A 23,566-nucleotide genomic window follows, 5' to 3' on the forward strand; every position below is an offset into this window, starting at 1 on the left:
GGACCGGGGCACAAACCCGCGTCCCCTGCATCGGCAGGCGGACTCCCAACCGCTGCGCCACCAGGGAAGCCCTAGGTGTTACTTTTTAAAAGGTCAGTTTATGAATTTATGATGCAAAGTCTAACTTCTTGATGAATTGGATATTTGGGTCAGCTGACCAATGCATTCCTGTTTGAGAATCTGACTTAGAAATATGGTAAATATAGTTGAAGTTTTGTTGGATGGTTTTAAAAGTATATTTTCTTCCAGCTACACTATTCTCTGGAATCAGTTCTCTCCACTAAATAGAAATACTTGTCAAGTAGACAATCTATTTTAATTAGAGCGAGTTTGAGAGGACCATCTCTGTCACCCACAGTGTCAGCAAAACACCACTAAATTTCTTTATTTTCTCCCCCTTTTATATTTACGGTACTCCTCTGCTTATATCATTTGACCACCAAACTGTTTCATTCCAACACACTTTACATGCTGTGAGTCTCAAAGGTTTCAGATTTACCAGAAGGTAAATTCCTTGAGGGCAAGAGCTGTGCTTCAGGAAAGCAGGTGTGCACTGGAAGAGGCATGCGTTTTAAGGAAGAGAGGCCTGGGTTCAAACTGTGGATACTTTCGGCCACAATTTATGTGTCTGTGACCTGGGAGAGTTGTTTAATTACTCTGAGCCTCAATTCTTTAACCTGTAAAAATATGAGTAATAATACCTAACTCCAGGGTTTCATGGGAATTGAGTGATGTAGCCATGAAAGCCCTTTGGGCTGAATGCCTAGTACCACGTGCTGAATAAAGGTTGACCTCTTTGCCTGTCTTGTCTTAATCTTCTTTGTAAGGCGTCACACATAATAGGCCCTCAGGACTGCACTGGGTAATTGATTTCTTATTAGGGGGGGCCTCTCCTTGATGATGCAGCGGTGAGATCCCTTTGTTGGTGGCAAATTATCTCCAGAGCACATTGTAGGTTGGGTTGCCTTGGGGAAGTCATCTTGTGAATCAGTGCTTGTCGATATTTTGTATGTAATATAGAAGCTACCATGAGAGGAAAAAAAAAAGCTCATTTTTTTTTTTTTGAGAAGGGCTGTGATTGTTATACTGTCATTGCTGGCAAATTTTACAGGCTTAAAAATTACAGTAGTCCTTGCTAAGACTCCTTGTCCCGCCTCAGCAGTTGAGTGGCTCAGCAGTAGATCACTAATTCCAACCATCTTCTGTGGATTCTGGTTAGTTTACATCAGAGGATGGCCTTTTGTCATGTAGCCTTTGTTTGAGGGTTACTTTTATGGGCTTGTAGTACTTTATGCATTGAGTTCACCACTCAGTGCTAGCATACTTTTATTATTTATTTGTTTGTTTCTTATATTTTTGAGTTTTAAGAGGTTTTTATTAAAAAAGTATGTTCTGTATACTATCCCTTTATCAGATGCGTGATTTGCAAACATTTTCTCCAATCGTTAGCATGCTCTTAAATGGTTAGAGCCAATGAAACCTTTTTGAAATAAATCTGTCTTGGGCAGTGGATGGCAATTTCTCTTTTGAGTAATAGGTGGTTGAAAATCTGATCTAAGTTCACTTTTACTTGCCTGTGGATCCTTTGCTCAAACTTTATAAAGCTAAGAAGTTAAAAAAAATTTTAAAGCCTCTGTGAAGATAAAAAATGCAAGATAATATGTGCTTGCAATTGCTTTACCAAGGTTTCAGAAGAAATAAAAACAAAACAAAACAAAACAACCAAGAAGTTTCTTTGTCAAAGGTCTGGAAAATACGACTTTTGGATAGATTTTTGGGAGACCTGTTTTGCATTAAAATACCAAATAAAACAAAATGATGGATTGTTTTGGCACCATTTAGTTTGGGCTTATGTGATGAGAACTGTACATAAAAGACAGCCAGTTATTGTCATAGTTGACAGATTTTTGGGTACCGTCTACTTGTTCAGTACAGTAAAGTCCCAGGGGTGAGGAACTTTTCCAAAATTCTTATGGCAGGAACCATGCAAACTTCAGCTGTAACACACTGACATTATCTTCCCAGTTCTATAGCTATCTATAAGTTGTGGTCTTGCCTGACACACCAGATTAGTTCCTGTGACTTTCTGTATGAGTATTATCATTATTGATGTGGCTTCAGTTTATTTTTCCCAAGTCTGTAAGTTGCCTTAAAGTATTGGTCAGATGTTAACGGGAGATGGGTGCAGAGGTTTTCAAGTGGAGCAAATAGCGCAGGCAAGAAAATGAGGCAGGGCATGTCCTAGGAAAAGCCAGGTGATTTGTTTAACTAGAGTATAGGTGATCTCTAGGGGGTTTCTGAGAAAGAATACTGGAAAGGTATTTGGGGGGACATATTTGGAAGGCTTTGAGTGCCAGAATAAGGAATAGATACTTAATTTTTGGCAATGTGGATCAATTTTAATCTGATGAAACACATGTTGAAAAACTCCTGAGGAGGCCAGTGATCTAGAGGAGAGGTGATGAGGTTTGAACTGGGGGGAAGTGATGACAGGAAGCACACAGAGACAGATTGCCCTCATTTTGCCGCATTACACTTAATGCACTTGTAACACAGTGTGACATACGTCACCAAATGGACCTAACTGTGTGCCTATTAATAGAAATAATGGAGGACTGACATTAAGTCCAAGGTTAAATGAGGAATAAATGTGTTCAAGAAATATCCATGTGTATTAGGTCGCTGGGAGGAGAGGTTGCCACCACAAATTTACATACCTGTGTGGAGATTTCACTGAAAGTTGATTATTAAAGTCAATCCAAACCTAATGTACACGCTGCTATATGTAACATAGATAACCAGCAAGGACCTACTGTATAACAGGGAACTCTGCTCAATATTCTGTAATAACGTAATTGGGGAAAGAATTTGAAAAAGAATAGAAGCATGTATATGTATAACTGAATCACTTTGCTGTACACCTGGAACAAATACAACATTGTTAATCAACTATACTCCAATTAAAAAAAAAAACCCTAATGACACTTTATTTCAGCACTTCTCCGTTTTTAACATTTATTCCCTTTTTTACCTCATTTCATCTTTAGAAGAGTTTGGTAAAGTAACTCCTAGGGTCTTCAGTTTTTTTTCTAGGGTCTTCGTTTTATAGAAACTGAGGCATAAAGAGGGGAAATGCCTTGCTCAGAGTATAAAGGAGGCAGAAATCAGACACTAAATCCATGCTTCTGGGGCCCAGGTCCATTTCCCGCCATTTTTTTCTGCTGCCTCAGCCGTCCTTGGTGACCCATTAATTTGCAATTTAATGAATTTGTTTGTGAATGTGAGCTGTTCATCATTTTAATCAAAATAATGTTAAAAATCCCCCAGACCTCTTTGTTTTCTACTTCAGCTTCTACGGGCAGTGTGAGACTTGCATCATGAGTCACTTGTTCATGGTCCTTGGCACTGAGTGAAGGAGAGAATGTAGACATGTTTGGATTAAACATATTTGAATGAACCCCCATAGCACTTCCAACGACAGGTCAGAACCTTTAAGCGCTGAATAAATGTTAGTTGATGAGCAACGTTCCTGGGAATAAGAAAGATGCTTAGGAATGTGCCTTAAATGGAACATTAAATGATCCCCTAGTGGCTCCAGATTCACTGTGCTTTTCTAAGTGCCTCATTTATGGCCAGGCCCAGGGGAGACCTTAGCTCCTTGAGTTTTATTGTTGGTAATATTTGATATATTATTTGAAGTAAATTGAAAGCATTCCTTGAAATGCTTCTTTCTAGTCTCTTCCATCTTTTTACGCAAAATATAATTCTCAGTTTACTTTTCAGATTAATTCCTGACTTTCAACTGAGTTCATAGAAACAAGATTTAAGATTTATCAATGAGGCGCCTATAGGAAACTCCTGATAAGTACTTGATTTTGATGATGAGATCCTGGACTTCTATCCTGAGCCTAGGCCAGCATCTGGTGGCATAATGGAGGGTTTTGGGAGGGAGTTGAGTCTGTTTTTAATGTGGGAGGTATGTTGGCATTTGTGGCCAGAGGGAGGACTGGGACAGTTTTAAAACATGGCTGCAAGTTCATTGAGAGGAGGGGTCTTGTCCCCTCTCTCTGGATCTGGACAGACTTAAGACTGCTTTGAAAAACAGAGTGTGAAAGAAGTGATGCTGTGAGACTTCCAAGGCTAGGTGATGTAAGAACAGGCAGTTTTGGCTTTGTTGACTGCAACACTTGCTCTGGAACCCTGAACTGCCAAGCAAGAGGTGACCACTCTGCAGCTATCATCCTGGAGAGGCTTCTCCTAAGTGTTCTGGTTGACAGTTACTGCTGAGTTCAGCCTTCCAGCTGTCCCTGCCAAGATGCAAGACATGGAAGTTAAGCTGTTGTGGACTTTCAGACAATCCCAGCTGCTATTTGGACACCAAAGAATTACCTACATCGATACACATGCAACAGAAGAATCACCCAGCTGAGCCCTGCCCAAATCACAGACCCACAGAATCGTGAGAAACAATAAAATGATTGTTCCGAGGTACTTCCACAGACTTTATTTCATTCAGAAAATAGGTATTGAGTAACTTCTACCTGCCCAGCCCTGTGTTGGGTATAGCAGGTAAAATCCAAAGATACAGACAGTCTTTGTCCTCCAGGAAACAAGCTTATTTGTGAGGCAATTGGTGAGAAGTTAAATAGCAAACAAGAAGTTAAATACCACTAGAAGAAATGCAGTGTGCTAATGCGGGCTAAACCTGGGCCATGTTTTAATGAGCTTAGAAGGGTGGGTTATACCAAGGGTCACTGAGTTTGATCTTATTATCTTTTAATTCTGTTATGCATGGGCAGAAAATCTATATTGCTTCTAATGAAAGTTATGAATGGAAAGGATCTTGGACCCTTGAATGCACATTCAACAAACACATATTTATTGGGAACGAGTGAGGAAGGTGTGAAAGTATATGATGTAGTCATACAGGTTGCTGAGGGCCCCAGAATTTCCCACAGACTTGTTTTCACATGTTGCCGGAGTTTAGGCCCAGGGCCACAAGACTCCAGAGACATGCCTTTGACTCCTGTGCTATGCTGCCTGCGAAGAAAAATGAAGGTGGACTCCTAATGGATGCTTTACATGGGGACATGAAAATTGATAAAGAGCTTCTTAGAATATAATGCCCGTTACTACTCTAAGTATCAAAAAGTGATTTTAGCTGATTGAAGTAGAAAAGAAAATTCTTAAAAAGATACTAAACGGCTCACAGACTTCCAGAAAAATCCTAGGCTTGGAGGCCACGTATCCAGGAACAATGCCCCAAATCATACTGTGGGCTGGACCCAATGAAGACACTTCTTTGCTGCTAACCATGCCACTGGCCTCACTGATATGGGTCCTGTTATTTGAGCCCCTGGTCTGGCTGCCTCTGGGATGAGGATCCAGCCACACACCGTCCACGTGCATGCTGCATGCTACCTACTTCTTCCCGACACAGCACTAGATGGTGATTCCGAGTCTGGGGCAGGTGATTCAATTGGCAGAGCCTATGCCATGATGTGCTAGTCGGGGAGACTCAGAAAGCAAATACCTGGCACTTTTACCTTCTATGATGATCAGGGATGTTCGATGCTGGGAGACCCAAGGATGACAAATTCCACAGCTGCCCTTTTGGTTCTTTTGGTTCCTCCACACTGCTCTCCTGTTTCTCTTCTGTTAAGCAGAATCTATCCATGCTTCAGGGTTCAGCTTTTATTCCATTTCCTCTATGAAATTTTCTCTGATGCCTCCAGGTTTTGGTTTTATTCCTCTTCTGAACCTCTACATTAGTTACAGCCAGAATGAGTGGCGAAAACCTAATATTTAAGAGTTGACTTCATATCATTAGACCTGAACCTCATTGTCCCAATGAACTGTTGCAAGTAGAATAGTATTTGGTGGCCCTTTTGAATCGTTAGTAGAGAAATATCTAGTCTGTATGGATAGCTTCCTCTCCTTCCACTCAGCTTACTCCCCTTGTTCTCTTTATCTTTGGTCTTTACTAATAATCAACACTGTTTGGTGTTGTTGCTAATATTTTGTGTTATTTTCTTGTCTCCTTAACTAGGAGGAATTCCCACTGAAGGTAGCAACTATATCTAGTAGTTCTTCTGTGATGTCCATAATATGGAACAAAGAGTATATGCTTCCTGATTGGTTGGGAATAAATATGCCTGAAAAATGCAACATTTTATGGCATATGTGGGTCCTTTCATCCAGTAGGTATTCACTCGATGTTAGAATACCTCATTTCCAGAAATAGTAATAAAACTTCCTCCCATTCCTGTAAAATTTTCCCTTCAAGCAAGGATTGATAATGGAATATTTTATTATAGGACTGAAGATCCTCTTAGGAACATTAAGTCCATGGCCCTCAAAGTAAAGAAAACCCTATACGTGTCTATGCACAAAAGTTGACTGCATAATCCTTTAATATACTTTTCAACAGACTGATTTCAATGGGAGTGAGGAGAAAGCTTTCCACACTGAGTGGTTTACCCATCAGACTTGTCTTGGTAGAGGTATATACCTATTCTAAGAATTGATTTCTATGATAGAAATTATTTGAAAAACTAATACCTAATTGCTCAGAAAAATGTGCATAATGTGTATTTTCTATTATGACTTTCTTTCAAAGAAAGAAAGTCCTTAAATGATAAATCAGTTTTTTAGTGATTTGGGGGATGTCCATCTCCCTTAGATAAAATCTCCCTGTATCCTGCAGTTAATAATTTCCAAGCAGACTTATTAATTTAGATTTGCCCCTACCAGCTTTTCTATTACAATATTCTAAGCATCTTGTTGACTCATCTGAGGAGGTAAAGGTACAAAGCTGCATCTTTTGGAGATTTAAATCTCATAAGCCCTTTTCAAAAGAACTATTTTTTCCATATGAGATTTCAATTTATTTAAAAATATTTATTAAATAGTTTTGGGGAAAATATTTGCAATTCACATATCTGATAAAAGACTAATATCCAGACTATAAAAAGAATTCTCAAAACTCAATAATAAGAAAACAAACAACCCTCCAAAAATGACCGGTATTTCAATAGACATGTCACCAAAGATGTATGGATATCACATAAACACATTAGAATATGTTCAACATTATAGTCTCTAGGGGAATGCAAATTAAAACCACAATGAGATGCCACCACACACCTGTTAAGATGGTGAAAATAGAAAGAAACAGACAATATCAAGTGTTGGCGAGGATGTGGAGAAACTAGAATTCATATATAGCTGGTGAGATTGTGAAATGAAATAGTCACTTTGACAAATAGCCAGGCAGTTTCTTATAAAGTAAAACAGACACTTCCCATACAACCCAGCAATTCTATTTCTAATTATTTATCCAGATGAAATAAAAACCATGTTCACACAAAAACCGTTATGTGAATGCTTAATGTAGCTGCTGTATTTACAACTGCCCCAAACTAGAAGCAACCCAATGTCCCTCAGCTAGTGAATGGGTAAAAAAACTGTGGTATATTCATCAGTGGAATACTCCTCAGCAGTCAAGAGGAATGAACCGCCACAGTAATAACGTGGAAGAATCTCAAATGCATTATGCTAGGTGAGAGAAGCCATACTCAAAAGGCTGCAACTGTGTGTTTTCATTTGTGGGCATGCAGAAACTATAGAAACAGAAAAGTGGTTTCCAGGGGCTGGGAATGAGGGGAGGAGTTGACTACATGGGGAACAGGAAAGCTTTGGGGGCAATGGAGCTCCTCTATACCTTGATTGTGGTGGTGACATGACTGTATGCATTTATCAAAACTGATAGAACCATATACTAAAAAGGGTGAAGTTTCCATATGTCAATTGTACCTAAATTCAAAACTGAAAAATCATTTAGGTTCATCCTAGGACTGAGATAACTGCTAAACACTGAGAATGAAGAGATCAGTGAGATCAGCCTGGCAGAAGAAGGAGATTGGATGGACACAGTTAAATACAAGTTAGAGCAGGATTTTTTAAGTAGAGGTGTAAGAGTGCTCGGGTAGCACACAGAAGATTGCAATAAACTCTAGTAGTGTCTGCGTGTGTGCTCAGCTTTGCGGATGGGAGCTTGTAAGCGGGGAGGGCCTTGCAGAGGAAGCTACATGTGATGGATGGGGGAAAAAAAGCTCCCCGGGAAGATTGGTTGAGTGAGGGAGAGGGAGCAGGTCAAGTACGTCCAAACCACAGTGACTGATGAAAACAGAGTAAATGAGGAGTGATCCCCAAAATACAGGGAAAGGCAAGTGCGAGTTTTTAATAAAGAAACCAGTTACATTTTGTTTATCCAAAGGAGAAGAAAAACAAATATTATTGGGAACATGCAAGCTGTGTTTTCTCTTAGCTGCAGCTGCTAACCATACAGGCTTCCTGGCAGAGAGCAGGTTATCCATCCTGTGACTATGTGGACACACCCTACGTTAGCCCCCAGGCAAAGAGATAATAATAGTATGCACGCGGGCAGCCAGCGCTCTGGAAGGGTTTATGAGGAGGAAGTCCGCAATTACATATTTCTGGGTAAACATTAACCAAGATTGAAACCCAGATTTGAAGAAAAATAACAGGCTGGAATCTTCAGACATACTCTGTAGCTGTTCTGTGGATTGAAAACAGTAGTCAGACACTGCCGACGCGTAAAGCTAAGGTGACATATTGAGAAGACAGTATGTACAACGTGGTAAGAAACCTTGATCACACCTGCCCGCGGCATGTGCTCTAGAACACATCTGAATGGTGAGAAACGATTTACATTCATTACAACAAAGCCAAAGCCACAACACAGGATCTATTGTTCACCTCATAGCGATGACCGAATCTATTTATCCGTGTGGTTTAAGAGCCCACCGCTGTGCACCGAGAGGCCTCCTCTTGGCAACATTGCTAAGAGCATCTCAATCACTGTTACTACCATCTGAACAATTTGGGTTCCACGCTGTGGTTTTGTAATTTCCATTTTTAAAACTTCTTTGGCTGAGCCCTGATGTGCCCGGTCTAGGTTGGGCATACTTAAAATGAAACTGTTAAGCTAAAATTAGCTTGACATCAAGATGGTGCGTGTTCCTTTTCTTTATATTTATAGTTGACCACAGTCATTATACAGAAGGCATCTAGTCTTTACCATGCACTCTAGGGAACAGGAGGGGCCATGACAGGAACCAAAAAAAGAACGAAAAGTTTTTCCAAAGGCAGATGGTGGTAACTACTGCGTGAACGGTGCCTGCATCTTAGTGAGGTCAGCCGTGTGGGGAGAAGGACTTTTCATTACACAGCTGTTTACTCTTCACTTATTTTGCAGTTAATCAAGAGTGATGGGACCTTTTCTAAAAGTTTTGCTTGGGGGCCCAGAATTTAACTTACCTCACCGCAGAGGAAGCCTTATGTAACAACACTTCCTCTCAGACTTTCTTCACCAAGTAACTTATCTACGGCCCCATCCAAGAGGCGAAGATAAATTAAACCAATGTGATGTAGAGAAAAGAGTTTTTGACTAAAGACAGGAGATCTGAATGTTAGTTCACTTTCCGTGTCTAGCTAGTTGTGTGGTTTGGGCCTTAATTTCATCAGACAAATTCAGAGGGTTGGACGAAGATTCTTCCGGTTCAAAATTCTGATATTTCCCAACTCTTGTGAGAGAAGGATGAGAGTTTTTTGAATGTCGGATGGAACAACTGCAGAGGAAAGAAGAAAACCTTCTATTCACCCCATAAAATCAATATTTAGATTGTTTTTGAATTCCAGACTATCACGTGGAAAGTTACTACACCTCAGGGATAAGATTTCTTGTGAGAGAATGTACATTATCCTTGGCTTTGTGTTGCATTTGACTTTGATATTCTAAGCCATATATGTTTGTTTGTTTTGTGTTATTCTGGTTCTGCTATCAGCTATCATTCATTTGACTGGGACAGGTTAGTTAAGGCAGAAGTGCAAGCCTTTCTGATCATAGGCTGAACTGTATATCATATTTCTTCCTGGATTTTACTAGTTCAGTTTTCAAAGTAACAGCCTTTAGGTATGTCACAGAGGGATGCTTAATGGGTTATGTCAAGTATCCCATCTAAAATGAGAATAAAAGTTGACTTACAATCCCTGCTGTTTACTTCTAATGCATTTTAAGAACCTTTTTAGCATTGTCTTTCCCTCAATATTCATTATATTGTGGTTACTAAGGAAGAAAAATCTATGGCGCCCTATGTCCTGTTCTTCTGTGAATAACCCCAGATATGGAGGGGAGGCAAACAAGGAGATCAGGGCCTTGGACACAGGGGGAGGTTGAAGATGAGACCGATGGACTTACAAGACACCAAATTCTAAAGAACATTTTTATGTTGTGACTTGTCATACATGAAAACACTTTGTGACAATTACCACTTATTTAATGACTCCTAAGGGATCTTTTAGACTGAGAGTTGTAGGACTTTTTCTGCTAAAGGGCCAGATAGTAAGTATGTTGTTATGCCCTGTGGGTCATGAGATTTCTGTCCCAACTACTCAGCTCTGCCTTTGTAGCATGAAAGCAGCCGTAAATGATATGTGAGTCAATAGGTGTGCTGTGTTCCAATAAAATTTTATTTAGAAAAATAGGCCATGGGCTGGATTTGGAGCCATAGTTTCCTGAACCATGATCTAAATTATTAGGATCACCCACATCGTTATCAATAACAAACATCTTGCACCTCTATTATGCAATTTATGGTAGAGTTAGGGTCAGTGTTGAAGTTGAGAAGGAAGGCTGAGCACTGGGTATCAACTCACCCATCAGAAAAAGACCAGTTTTTAAAGGAGAAAACTAATAATGTATAGTAATGAAGATCAAAACAGATTCTCTTTTGATTCTGCAGGTGTACCTTTAGTTGTACCTAAAATTTTTTTTAAGTATCCGCAGGGATTGATACCTTTTAAATTATATGTACCTTTCCCTTTTGTATTACTCTATATCCCCCCCAAATTATGAAATTAAAATCAAACCCCTGAGTACTTCTGAGTATTCAAGCTCTCTTTTGGAGACATCCAGCTGGTCCTAGAGAATGTTTTAAAAATTTCGAGATGTCAGGTGACAAACATTCTAAGCGAAGCCACGACTCTTTCTTATGGTTGATGTTGAAATGAGCAAATGTTTGTAAAAACAAGGGTATGTATATTAACTTTTTTCTCTAGCATCACGGGATTGACCCAACCCAAGATAAGGTAAGATTAATTTTATTGGATCCATTTTCCCTGTTTCTACTTTCAAGCCTGACCATCCAGTTTTTCTGGTGATCACAGATGAAATAAAACTCTCATTGTTTCAGGCCATTCAGGAGATGGGTGGACCTGTAGTCCTAGTATAACTGCTTATTTTTATCTTTGTTTTTGACTCCAGTTGTCCTTCATAATAGAAGTCTAAACAAAACTGTGGTTCACGGGTGTGATTATTTTCAACACTTTGGCCGCTAGTGAGGCTCTAATTTTAGGAGTGATAGACCTACACATAGGGTAAGATTCTAGGGGTGGTGAAAGAACCTATTGTGCAACATTATCTCTTTTCTTTAGTGTTTGAAAACTCACATTTATTTTTCCTTCGGACATATTCAAATCCATGTACTTTATGTGGTAGAGGGGTATTATTGGCCATTAATGTTTCATCACAAACTTGCTTATATCACGGTGTAGAGAGAGTCCTAAGCCCCAGACAGATACTTCTAAAAAGAAGGAGAGTGATTATTTGTGCTCTCTTTTACTATATCATTTTCTCACTCCAGTTCAGTAACACTGAAAATACAATCCTTTTCTGGAATCTGCAACAAATTCAATGTATAATCTCTGGAACATGCTGATCAATTAAAAAGTAAAGAAATAATAAACTGCTTCATTTTCTCAAATTTTGTTTTTAGTCCATGTAATCTTGATGCCGAAGAAACTTCAGTAATGAGAACAGCTGACTTTATCTGCACTCATTGGATGAAAGTTCTTTTCTGATGGCCGATCAGAACATATCAAAAAGTAGAAATGATTGGAAAGGTTATACGAATTTTATTTCACCTTTTGATGTACCTCATTTAAAGATAAAACAAGTTTACAGTAAGAGACTCTGTCAGTAGTTTTGAGGTCTGATTCACTTTTTTTCCCCCTCAGTTCTTAAGCTTTTCTGTGCTGAGGAAATTGGTGTGACAACTGAGAGGAAGAAATTGAGATTGTTGTACTGGCAAACCTCGGGACATGTGTAAATTGATAAGTTCTCAAGGGAGAACCCCTCTATGAAGAGTCTTTGCCAGACCACATTAGCTTTCCCCAGAAGTCAAGAGAACGGCCCCTGGCTAACACTGAGAATGGTCAACCAGGAGAAAGGATGTTTCTTCAACGAGAAAGAGCCCAAGAATTGGCCTCATGCCAATTCTGTGGAAAAGGGTGCATTGCAGATTCTGGGTGAGAGACTCTAGGAGTCTCACCAAGTTTGTAGGAAATATTACTTCTTTTTAATTTCAGAAAATTCTTTAGAACAAAGTGATATGGATAAAGATTCTCAAGGAAGGAGATTCAGAGGCGCTTTTCTCTTGTCAAAGAGGGCTCTCCCTGGAGCAAGGAAGAAAACTTGTCACGTTCAATACACTGCGAACATTATTAGGAAGTCGTAGTGCAGGCACAGCAAAGGGGTTTCGTGGAAACTGTTGAGGATTCTGGGAATGTTTGGCCTCAGCAGGAAAGAGCAGCTTGATGAATTAGTAATGTCTGCTATAGGTGTGTGAGGAGGAAGTAATTGTGCACACAGTAAGTTTGCTTGAGGTACAATCTTGTGGCAAGTTTTTTGATCTTGTAGAAGAGGAAAAAATCCTTTCCTCCACCCTTTTAAGTTTAGTGAATGGGGCCTGTGAATTAAACTGACAGAAGACAGGTTAACAGGAGAAAAGGTCTAGTTTGCGTGCACATGGGAGCTTCACAGAAAAGAAGTGAAAACCCATAGAAGTGGTTAGGCTTGGGAGATTAAACATCATTTAACAAAGGGCAGTAAATTGTGGAGAAGTAATAAGACAAAGGGATTTGGGCTTCTAGGGGGTGGTAAATTGTAAGAAGGTAAATATATGGGGGAAACTAATGGAAGATAAGGGTTATTTTACTAAGGCTTGTTATGCAGACTCAAGGGTGCTGTCTTCAGTGATTGAGTCATTCTCCTCTTCCTGGTGTGGGAGAGGGGAAGGAGGACAACTTCACAAAGGCAAATTGATGCTCTGCTTTTAGGAAATAAGGGGGAGGGCAGAGAGGTTCCTCCTTGTCTGTTGTTTCTTAACTGTGTTCAGCACAAAATAATCCGTATGCCAAAGTGGGCTGTTTTGGGGTGGCATATTCTGATCCTCTTTAATTTCTTTATCTGAAATAAAGATGATGTTACCTTAAGAACTATTGAGAGAATGGAATGAGATGGTGTCTCTGAAAGCATTTTAGAACTGTAAAGCGTTCTACAAATGTAAGCGTTTATTCCCATATTTTAGGTTGCGTTTTTCCCCTCAAATTGAAATCTCAGTGTCATATAAATTCACGATGAAATTGACCCAGTTGAAGGAAATGGAATGGAGATGAGAAAAAAAACCTTTATATATCTTTCCAAAAATGCACCAATTCTTGTACTGTCAATAAACAGCGGAGGAAGATAGGAATGGAACTAATTATGTGCAAACATCCCTTGACTCCTTTACTTCCCATCTGAATTTAATTCTAAAAAAAGAGACCCTGATGGATTCCTGCCTTCAGGTATAATTACCTCAAAATTGACTGACGTTTAAAGCACACACGACACTTTTTAGCTTTAATTAGAGTAAATTGGTGGAATTTATTTGACCGGTAGTTTTGGGGATGGTTGGAGGCTGAGAATATACTTAGCATATCATTTCCTGCTGATGCTAAGATTTAGCCCCATCAGAGAATTCTATATTTAGGATAAAATCACTTAAGAAATGTAACCCAATGATTGTTATGACCATGAAGTAATCAGTCCAGTCAGGGAGAGATGCTCTGAGAAAAAAAAAAATTGCCGCTGACAACAGCAGAGAGCAAAAATCCACAAAAGTTTTATTTAAACAACCTTGAAGTTTTTCTTGATTTAATAATGTAAAAATTCTTTTGCTTTGCTATGACATTTTTTGACATTGATAATAGGAACACCAAAATGAAGCGCAGTATATGGGAAGTGTCTTAGACCAGCTCCAAAAGTATGAATAAATACATACTCATTCGTCTGAGTGTCTCTTATGATTGTTTTAAATTTCTCCATATTTGTGGCTATTTCTTCTTCTTTCTAATTTTGTTAACTTTCTTTTTTTCTGGGTTAGGCCAGCTAATGGTTTGTTATTTCATTAATTATTTCAAGGAGTCAGTTATTAGATTTATTTATCACTAATACTCTTTTTTTTAGTATTGTAAAATTAACCAATTTAATCTCCCTAATTCCCTTTTTTCATCCTTTTTACACTTCCTTAATTTTATTTTGTTGTTCTTTTTCTAGTGTATTGACTTGAACGCTCAATTTATTTTCATTCTTTCTTATTTAACAATGTGTTTATGATTGTGGTTTAAACCCTAAGAGTTTTAGGTGGTTACATATTTTTTAGTATGTAATGTATTTCATTATTATTTTGTAGACATTTTGAAATTTTAGTTTTGTTTTTTTCTTTGACCCAAGTGTTGATTCAAAGTAAATTTCTTAATTTTCATGAGATTAATTTTTTTCTTCTTCCTGTCCTTCTTTTCTTTTTCTCCTCTTCCTCCTCTTTATTTATAGTTTAATATCACTGGAGGTCACAGTCAGATTATGTATTCTGTGCTATTTCTATTTCTTTTTGGTTTGATTTATGGTCAGAATTTTATAAATGTCCCATACATTCTTGTAAAGCAGATGTATTTTTTAAAAATTAGGATAGTAATTTCTATATATCTATTATGTTCATGTTCATCAGTTATCTAATTGACATACAACATGCTTAATTATTTTTGTCTAATTGAGTTTCCGTGGACTAAAATTGTGATCTAAAGTCCCCTAATCTTATATTTTGGTCTCTTTTTCTTTGCATTTCTCATGGTCTATGTATGAATTTTAAATAACTATGTTGTGCATCTAAACTATACTCTCATTGTCGATTGCATTCTTTATCATAAAGTTTTCTCTTTGTTTTGCTTAACATGTTTGATTGAATTTAATCTTACCTAGTACTGATACTGTGACCAACATTTATGACTGTATTACAAATGCAATAATTATAAATTAGATGAGCAAAGAAAACTATAGCTCCTTTATTTTGCACATCTGAGCTAATTTTCTTCATAGGCCACTTACCCTGCTAGAAAGGAAGGAAACCAGAGCTTTGTTAATTAATGGTATCCCAGCCCCCTTGCTTACCCGTGCTCTTTTGGGTAAATGCTCAGGTTTTTCGGATGCCCCTCTCCTCTCCCTGCGTCTCCTCACGGCGGCATCTTGGTGTAAGAGGCTGTTTTATGTAATGTGACAGGATCTGTCACCATTCTCTGGATCCTTATCGGTCTGTGTTGCAAGGGTCGGATGAGGTAGGACTGGTCCTCTCTGGGCTTTTGGGGGTGCTGGCATTGGGTTGAGAAATTTTCATATTCCGTGGCCTCTACTTTTTCTGATGCTCCATCTCTGTTGCTCCACTGGCCTGTCTAGCTCTTCTGGGTCCCCTACTAGGGGACATAGGAACATCTTGGTCCTTGCAAGCTATGTGCAGGCTTCGAGGAGCCACCACCATCCTAGGTTGCTGGGCCCAGCCCCGCCCACCATCCCCCGCTCAATCAGTCATGTTGCCAATTTTCCCATGTCATGTTGGCATGGCACTAGGCAGTGAGGGGGGTTTTCCTAGAGGCCGGCAGCCTTCTGTAGGTCATGGTGGGGGATGAGGGCTGCTAGCCCTGGTGTTTACAGCTTTCCTCGTACTTATTAGAATGCTTTTATACCCTTATCCCTTTTTATGTCCATTTTAGAAATTTTGACTCTTCTGAGTCGCTTTGTGCTTTAAGTCAGAGATAAATCTAAAGCAGGGTTTTTTAAAAAAAGTACAGTGTAACCTGAGCATCTTTTTCCTTTAATAAGTATATTTACCTCAATGACCTGTGTTGCTGAACCATTAGCACATCCTGTTGATTTTATCTTCCAAACCTATCCCGACACCATCTACGCCGTCTCCACCACTACCATCCTAATATACCTACCTTCTTTTTTGTTTGTTTTGTTTGGGTCTGAAGCAAGAGCCTCCAAATTTATCTTCCTGATTCTAATCTGCATAGCAGCCAGAGTGATTATTTAAAAATATGAATGAGATCATGTGAGTCTGCAAGACTCAACAAAGACATCTCTTCACACTTGAAATAAAATTCCAATTCTCTCCCTGATTCTACACGGGCTCTGTTCTCTAGCCAGCACCTACCTCTGCAGCATCATCTCCTGCCCCTTTCCTCCTTGGTGATCATACTCCAGCCAAACCACACTGACATTCTTCTGTTCTGGAACTAGACAAGCTCCTTCCTGCCTATGGCTCTGGGGCTAGTTTTCCCCATCTGTGGAATGCTTTTCCCCCATGACTTCTTAAGGCTGGCTCCTTCCTGGTCTTGCTTTCAGTTGTCACGTCGTTCGAGTGTCTTCTGACTGTCCAATCTAAGTAGTCTTCCAAAGATATTTTATCACAGGCCCCTTTTTATGTTCTTCACCGTACATTTACTACCTGATTACTCTTTTGATATATTTCTTCATTGGTCTCAAGCAGTGAGATGTAAGCTGCATGAGAGTAGGAATATGTCTGTCAGTTATCACTAGTAATAATAATAATAATATCAGCAAAATAATATAGCATCTATTATGATCCTTCAGTCTAGGCCTGTTCTGAGCCCTTTCCAAGTGTTAGGTCGTTAATCATCCTTATAATCTCATGAGGTACTGTTGTTATCCTCTCTTTATAGTTGAAAACACTGAGGCACAGAGAATTTCAGTGACTTATCCAAGGTCACATGGCTATTAAATGATAAAGTTGGGATTTGAACCTCGGCAAAGACGCTACACTGCTATGTAGTCTCAGGAGTTAAAAGATCCGAATAAGGCAGAGACACTCCTCTTGAATACTCAGTAGTTGGAAGGATAGGCAAGTGAAAGAAAAATCACAATAAAGCCTGATAAGTTTTATATTTCAGGCACCAAAGGGGGGCTAGGAAAGCATATACGTGGGACATCTTATTTTATTAAAATGCATTAGAAAATTCTGAACTACCTTCATTAGTATGTTTGTTAGGTCATCTACATTTGCTTACAAAGGTATCCGGCATCGTTACTGTAGAAACGGGGAGGTAGCAAGATGAAACACTTTCCAATATAAAACATACTGCAAAACAGAAGTCTGTAAGACTGGACTCTTTTTCCAAAATGATTCTGATATTGGTTTCCTATTCCTTTACCCTGGCTAAGAGAGAGATGTTTTAGAAGATGAAAGGGGATTTTAGGGGACTTAAAGACAGTGAGGCCAACCATCAGAAGAAAACCATTATTTGCCTGCTTTGAAGAAATCATTTTGAAATAATGAGGCATAATTAATGTCAGTGTTTAGGATTATGTGAAAATTTGCCAAGATACCTGGTGCAATTCTAATGGCCAGAAATGACAGCTTGATCACAGGTATGCCAAGTAGCCATCCCATGCCTCACTGAATTTAGCAGTAAAATGAGATTAACTGTACATGTCAAGTAATAAATTAGCCTACGATTACCACCGAGAATGGCCAGCCTTCATTTCGTGCCAGGAGCTAGTCTGAGGGCCTTGCAGTTTATTGAATCCTCCCTGCAAACCTGGTGAGGTAGGTATTATTATTATCCCTGGCTTACTGATGAGGAAGTTGAGGTCCGGAGAGGTTAAACCATTTGCTGAATATCACACAGCTACAGAGTGTGAATCTGAACCCAACCATAGGGTTGCGTCACTAAAACAAGCAAATAATTACCACAGTGGAGTGGCTCCTATTGGCCTGGTGCAGTGCTAGGCACTTCCACGTGTTTAACCCCATGAAGGGAGTGTGGTGATCGTACGACAGGTCAAGAAACTGAGACTCAGATAGGGTTAGGGAATTTTCCCAAGGGTATATAAAACCAGGCCTGTCTGAATCCAAAGTCTATCCGCACTAGTAACTCATTAAACTCTCTAAACCGGAAGGTGGAGTACTGTTTCCCTTTCCAGAATTGCCTTCACCACCCCTGCTCTCCTTTGGTACTTTTCTCTCACTCTTGGTGCCTTTATGATACACTGCTCAACAACGTGCATAATATAAAACCTGGCAACATTTTCTGAGCCCAGATTAGGTGCTGGGCATTGTCCTAAAAGTTGTTTCCCTTTAATCAGCTCCTTTAATCCTCCCAGCAACTAAATATCGCAGGTACTCTTCTCAGCACCATTTTATATATGAGGCCACTGAAGGCGAGAGGGATATGCCCTTGGCAGCTATTTTGCGAAGCGTCTGGTGATGCAATTTTCCTGCGAGAAAATGGAGCATTTTAAAGCCTCATTGCATTCCCCTGCCCCGGGAATAAATTAGCCAGCTTCAGAATGCTTTTAGTTCCTGAACCTTAAAAAACACGCAATCCTGTTATAAAATTTGTTTTTGTTTTTTTGGAATCAGGGTGGTTTGGAGTTGCATTCTTTGCGGTGTGTTTCTTGAAAAGTGCCATTGGGCTAATCTGGTTAATTCTGGCCGCTTCCTCTTCCCCTGTCTTTCTGTGGCTCTGTCTTCTGTTCTCAGGACGGCCACCGTTGGCTTGTGTCTACTGAAAGAACAAGTGGACGGGGGTCGGGGGCGGGGGGGGGCAGGGTGCTGGGGCCCTGGGAAACTCATTTGCATACTTCTTGTTACAAAGGCCGACCACATCCTGGTTAAGACAATGTGCTGCCTGATAAACAGACTGCATCCCCCAGTGTCTGCCTGGAGCTCCGCCAGCGTGTGGTCCGCCTTTGTCACAAGGTGCTGTTTATTCTGCCTGGAAGTCCAAGGACGGGACAACCCAGCTAAATGAAGCTTTTATTCCTCCCATTCTCTGGCAGGAATTCCTTGGGTCAAAAATATTTATTAATATTAGATTAAGGGAGAGGCATCCAGAATTCGCCAAAGACGCTTCCCTCACACTGTGGAAAACCTATAAAAGGTTTTGACCTTCCTTTCTGGCTATGAATGCTTCGGGGATTGGGGGAACTAGGGAACTTGGAAGATACAGTGCAAGCGCAACATAAAGATCAAGGTTTGCCAAGATTTTGTGTTGATAAATATTTATTTCCACATCTGTTTTCGATGTGCTCCCTTTCTCTTTTCCTTCCCCTCCCAACCCAACAACACACAGACCAAAGGAAGCGGAGGCTTAAACAATTCACTGATGACTGCAGCACAGGTTGTTTAAGAATCTGGGCAACAGAGTCCGAGTTTCTCCATTCTCCCTGCAGTTTGGTAAATTAAAAAAAAAAAAAAAGATTTTGTTATGCAGTCTCATTTATGGCAGTTAAGGTAAGAAATCTCTCTATGCGACCCTCTTATTGGTTTTTCTTTTTAACGCCCCTCAGAACAATTCAACATTTCCTGCTCTGCTTAAAGTGTTTTCAAATCTAAACATGGGACGTATTTTAAGATAGCTTTTAACCGCCAATTTTACTGGTGACTGTTATCACTGAAAGGAAGGTACTCTGTGATACCCAAGTTGTTTTAATATTTGTAATCAATAATTCCTATAAACAGACTCTGTCTTGGGAGTAGAATATGCAGCTGTTTCCTTTCCGCACTTACAGTGACCTCTTAAATATACTACAGCCCCTCATCTGTAGCTAGTTCCACATGTGTAGTGAAGACTTTCAGTAAAGTATTGATCTTACCTCCTGGAGGTCTTCCTGGAGGACGTTGCTTGAGACAATTGTTGCAGAACAGTTTGAAAAAGATGCCAGGTGGCATTTTGAAGGATTACCACCATTTCTGATAAGGCCTCTGAAGAGATTTCTGGCAGCTGAAGAACAATAATGTGCTACAGATTGATAATTTTGTGGTTTAGAACTAAATACTTGCACCTGGCGAATATCAAGGTTGACCGTGAGGATGAAAATTAGACCTAGATAGAAAACCTTGTGAAGGATAGCCTATAGGGGAGACAGTTATCCGGGCAACATCAACTTTTCTAGATGACGAAAGATCACTAAACTTTAGTGAATGGTTTTTCCTTTTTTTACATCACACCAGTCCTCAAGATTCAGGGTCAGCTGCATCTGGGAGTTTACCAAGGATGATAAGCTGATTTCTACTCCAAAGAGGCAGTTGTAAAAAGAGCAGCCTTGATCAAGGGGGCCTGTGACAGCGCCATGAGTTTTTGAATGAACACGCTTTCCTGTTTGTTGGCTGTGTGGCTTTGGGCATGTTTCTTAACCTATCTGAGCTTCAGTTTCCTCGTCTGTAAAATAGAGATACTAATACCTACCTACTTTGCGGTATTTGGTTGTGAGCAGTAGCTATTTATAATATAACAAGGTCTGGCAAAACAGTCAGCCCGCAGCAAATACTATTTGTTTCCCTTCCTATCTCCCTCCCTTGCTCTCCTTGGTTTGCACTTGCTTAATATGTACTTGAAGTTGGGTGTTTACTTCTTTGGGTCTCATTTCTAAAATGAGAACTTACTATTTCTAGGTCCCTCCTGCTTCTGAATTTGTATAGTACCATGAAGTATGAAAGGAAATATTTGTAGTCCACTATCAGGAGTGTTAATCAACGAAGACATGGTTTCTGCATGCTGAGATGTGCCACCGTCAGACCATGCTGGGATGATCCCTCCTTTGTTCTGTTTGGTAGCATCTTCGTACTGAATTTCACGGAATCTTGGAGTTTGGCCATTTTCATACTCTCTTTGGAATTGTTGAGGATTCAGGTTGTGGGATGGTGAGCTCTCTGTTGGTAGAACAGTTACATATTCTACAGCCCTTCTCCAGTTTCTGGTTTTGCTCTGGAAGACCTTGAGCGTCACAGAGCTGAGGAGATCCCTGAAGGTAAGAAATAGGTTTTTTAGTCTCTGTAATCATGGCGATCAACAGACTGCCAGGTAGGTAGTAGGTGCTGTCAGAGTCGTGAAATGAATAAATCAGGTTGATATCATTTATTGACCACCTACCTAAGCCAGAGGTTGTGCCAGAGCTTTATTTACGTGATTGTATATATTACGATACGAATCAGGTACAAATCATGTAGCAATTTTCTTCTTATACTTTGGAAAGGTAGATGTAAGAAGGCTGTCCACTACCAGATTTCTTCACTCCGCTTTTCCCGCCCTCTGCTTTCCTGTATCCTCAGCCCCAGGGTGTACTCTGATGACGTGTCCCACCATGACCTGATATTTGAAAGGACTGTAGGCATTTAGGATGCATGTAGTTTTTTCCCTCAATATCCAGTACCACAGTGTGATCTCCTCCCTAAGATGTTTTCACATCCTGCTGTAGCTGTAGCCTGTTCTTGTAGGAGCCTGTGTGTTTTCTGTTCTTCGTTGTTTCCAGAAGCCCCCGTTATCTCTTGATTATCTAAGGGACAGTGTTGTTATCTGGCTCGCAGCCTCTTGGAGATTTTATTGCTCTTTAGTATCTCTACCAGAGGGTGGGAGAGGGAAAGCAAGAAAAGCTGAGACTCAAACCAGTGCATTTTGCTACTTGGTTACAGTTCTGGTAAATGACCGGACCAGAAGAGAAGAACATTGAAGTTGTACGGTTTTCGTAGCCATTTGGCCCATCTCCCAAAGGTTTTGCTGGCCAGCGGGTTTGAGGCTAGGAAGTGGCTAGGGTGTGGTTTGTGGTTTCAGAGCTGGATGTTGCCTCTCTCCTCAGAAAAGATGGAATAAAGTCTATAGGTCATTCGAATGTTTGGAAAGCAGTTGACCAGACGTATACATATGGTTATCACTGGAACGTCACATGCAGGGTTTGTGTGCCAGCAGTGTGGCTGTGTGTAGAAGGTGGCATGAGGGTTGGATGTGGTTGTTTTCATCCCAAGTTTTTTGAAATTTGGGGCATGGGACAGAAGTATATAGTTTGGGTTTGGCATTCTGTGACTATCCAGTGGGGTTATTTTTTCTTTCCTCCTCTTTTATGGGGTAGTTTAAGGTTTAGATTTTCTTTTTTTAACCACAGAATCTAATTTAATTGTGGTATTTAAAAAACTATTTTTTGTATATGCGCCCAGAGCTTTTTCGGTTATTGGTAAACTTTAAAAAAATACTGCGGTGCATGTAAACATATATAATTTAAGAACCAGTCATGACTGAGGCCTATGACATCCTCTGGAAAATTCTTACTCGAGTGTAGTTCTAATTAACAAGGTATTTTCTGGTTTCCTTGTTGCATGCTTTATTAATAATAATGCTGTTAGATAGAATCTTTTTTCCTTCTGGGATTTAATTTTTTTCCTATTCCCTTTCTCAATAACTAATTCTATTGCAATTATCTTTAATAAAAAAGTGGTAAGCTTATGATAACAAACAACTAACATGATAGAGATAAGAACAATTGGATTCTTAAAAAGTAGGAATATTGCAGATGTTCTTTTATAATAAACTCACTGAAAATGAACTACAGGGAAACCTCATTAAACTGCAATTGGTTTATGCAAAAGAATCTTACAATTTAAAGAATATGCTCTTACTCGCATTAACTAGATTCCCTGACTATTGCTGTTGTTGCTGTTGTTTTAAAATAAGGATATTGGATAACTCGCTTGGCTCTTCATAACTGTTTTGTTTTTCCTGTCATGTGAATTCCAGGTTAAGACAGTTTCATTCTTTTAAGTAGTGAGGAGACTAATGTCTGAGTGAAATGCTGATAAAATTTGCTGCATATTTCTAACTGTGCTTTGGACCACAGTGAACAAGAGTGGCTAGGCTGTGAAATTTTGGTATTCAGAGGAAATGGTGATCTGAGTCTTTATTCTTGAACACATCAGGGTCTAGGGAAGAAAGCGTTGTTGTGCTGAGGAAAGATGAGATTGCAGCTCAGCACCAAGATTGCAGCTCAGCTCTAAGATTGCAGCTCAGCACCAAGATTGCAGCTCAGCTCTAAGATTGCAGCTCAGCACTAAGATTGCAGTTTAGCACCAAGATTGCAGCTCAGCACTAAGATTGCAGCTCAGCTCTAAGATTGCAGCTCATCACTAAGATTGCAGCTCAGCTCTAAGATTGCAGCCCAGCACTAAGATTGCAGTTTAGCACCAAGATTGCAGCTCAGCACTAAGATTGCAGTTTAGCACCAAGATTGTAGCTCAGCACCAAGATTGTAGCTCAGCACCAAGATTGCAGCTCAGCACTAAGATTGCAGCTAAGCAGCAAGATTGCAGCTCAGCACCAAGATTGCAGCTCAGCCCTAAGATTGCAGCTCAGTTCTAAGATGTAAGATGCACACAGTGAGTGAATCTCTGGGTGCATGCACCATAGCTGTGGGTTGCCTTTTTAACTTCAGGCATGGGAATGTATTTGAGGTATTTATTTATTTTATTTTATTTGGCCGGGGAATATGTATTTTATAAAATTATTTAATTATTATAAATTATTGTGTTAGCAAAATTAT

The 23,566-nt window shown here is 39.7% G+C and overlaps 1 protein-coding gene across 40 annotated transcripts in view; it reads left to right on the forward strand.

The window, feature by feature from the left end:
* LOC114486617 (uncharacterized) overlaps positions 1–23,566 on the forward strand; it is a 323,771-nt gene that overhangs the window by 16,083 nt on the left and 284,122 nt on the right. Inside the window, exons 4-5 of one of the 40 annotated variants that reach the window (XR_008617908.1) lie at positions 11,859–11,985; positions 12,100–12,390. The exons of 37 other annotated variants lie outside the window; for them this stretch is intronic. The gene's annotated coding sequence lies outside the window, so the exon portion shown is untranslated. Of the gene's footprint in view, positions 1–3,771; positions 4,509–11,858; positions 11,986–12,099; positions 12,391–19,332; positions 21,011–23,566 lie in introns of those variants that run through there. 2 more of the 40 variants (XR_008617909.1, XR_008617916.1) reach the window with 2 other exon arrangements.

This window comes from Physeter macrocephalus, chromosome 7, assembly GCF_002837175.3.
Source record: "Physeter macrocephalus isolate SW-GA chromosome 7, ASM283717v5, whole genome shotgun sequence".
Classification (NCBI taxonomy): domain Eukaryota; kingdom Metazoa; phylum Chordata; class Mammalia; order Artiodactyla; family Physeteridae; genus Physeter; species Physeter macrocephalus.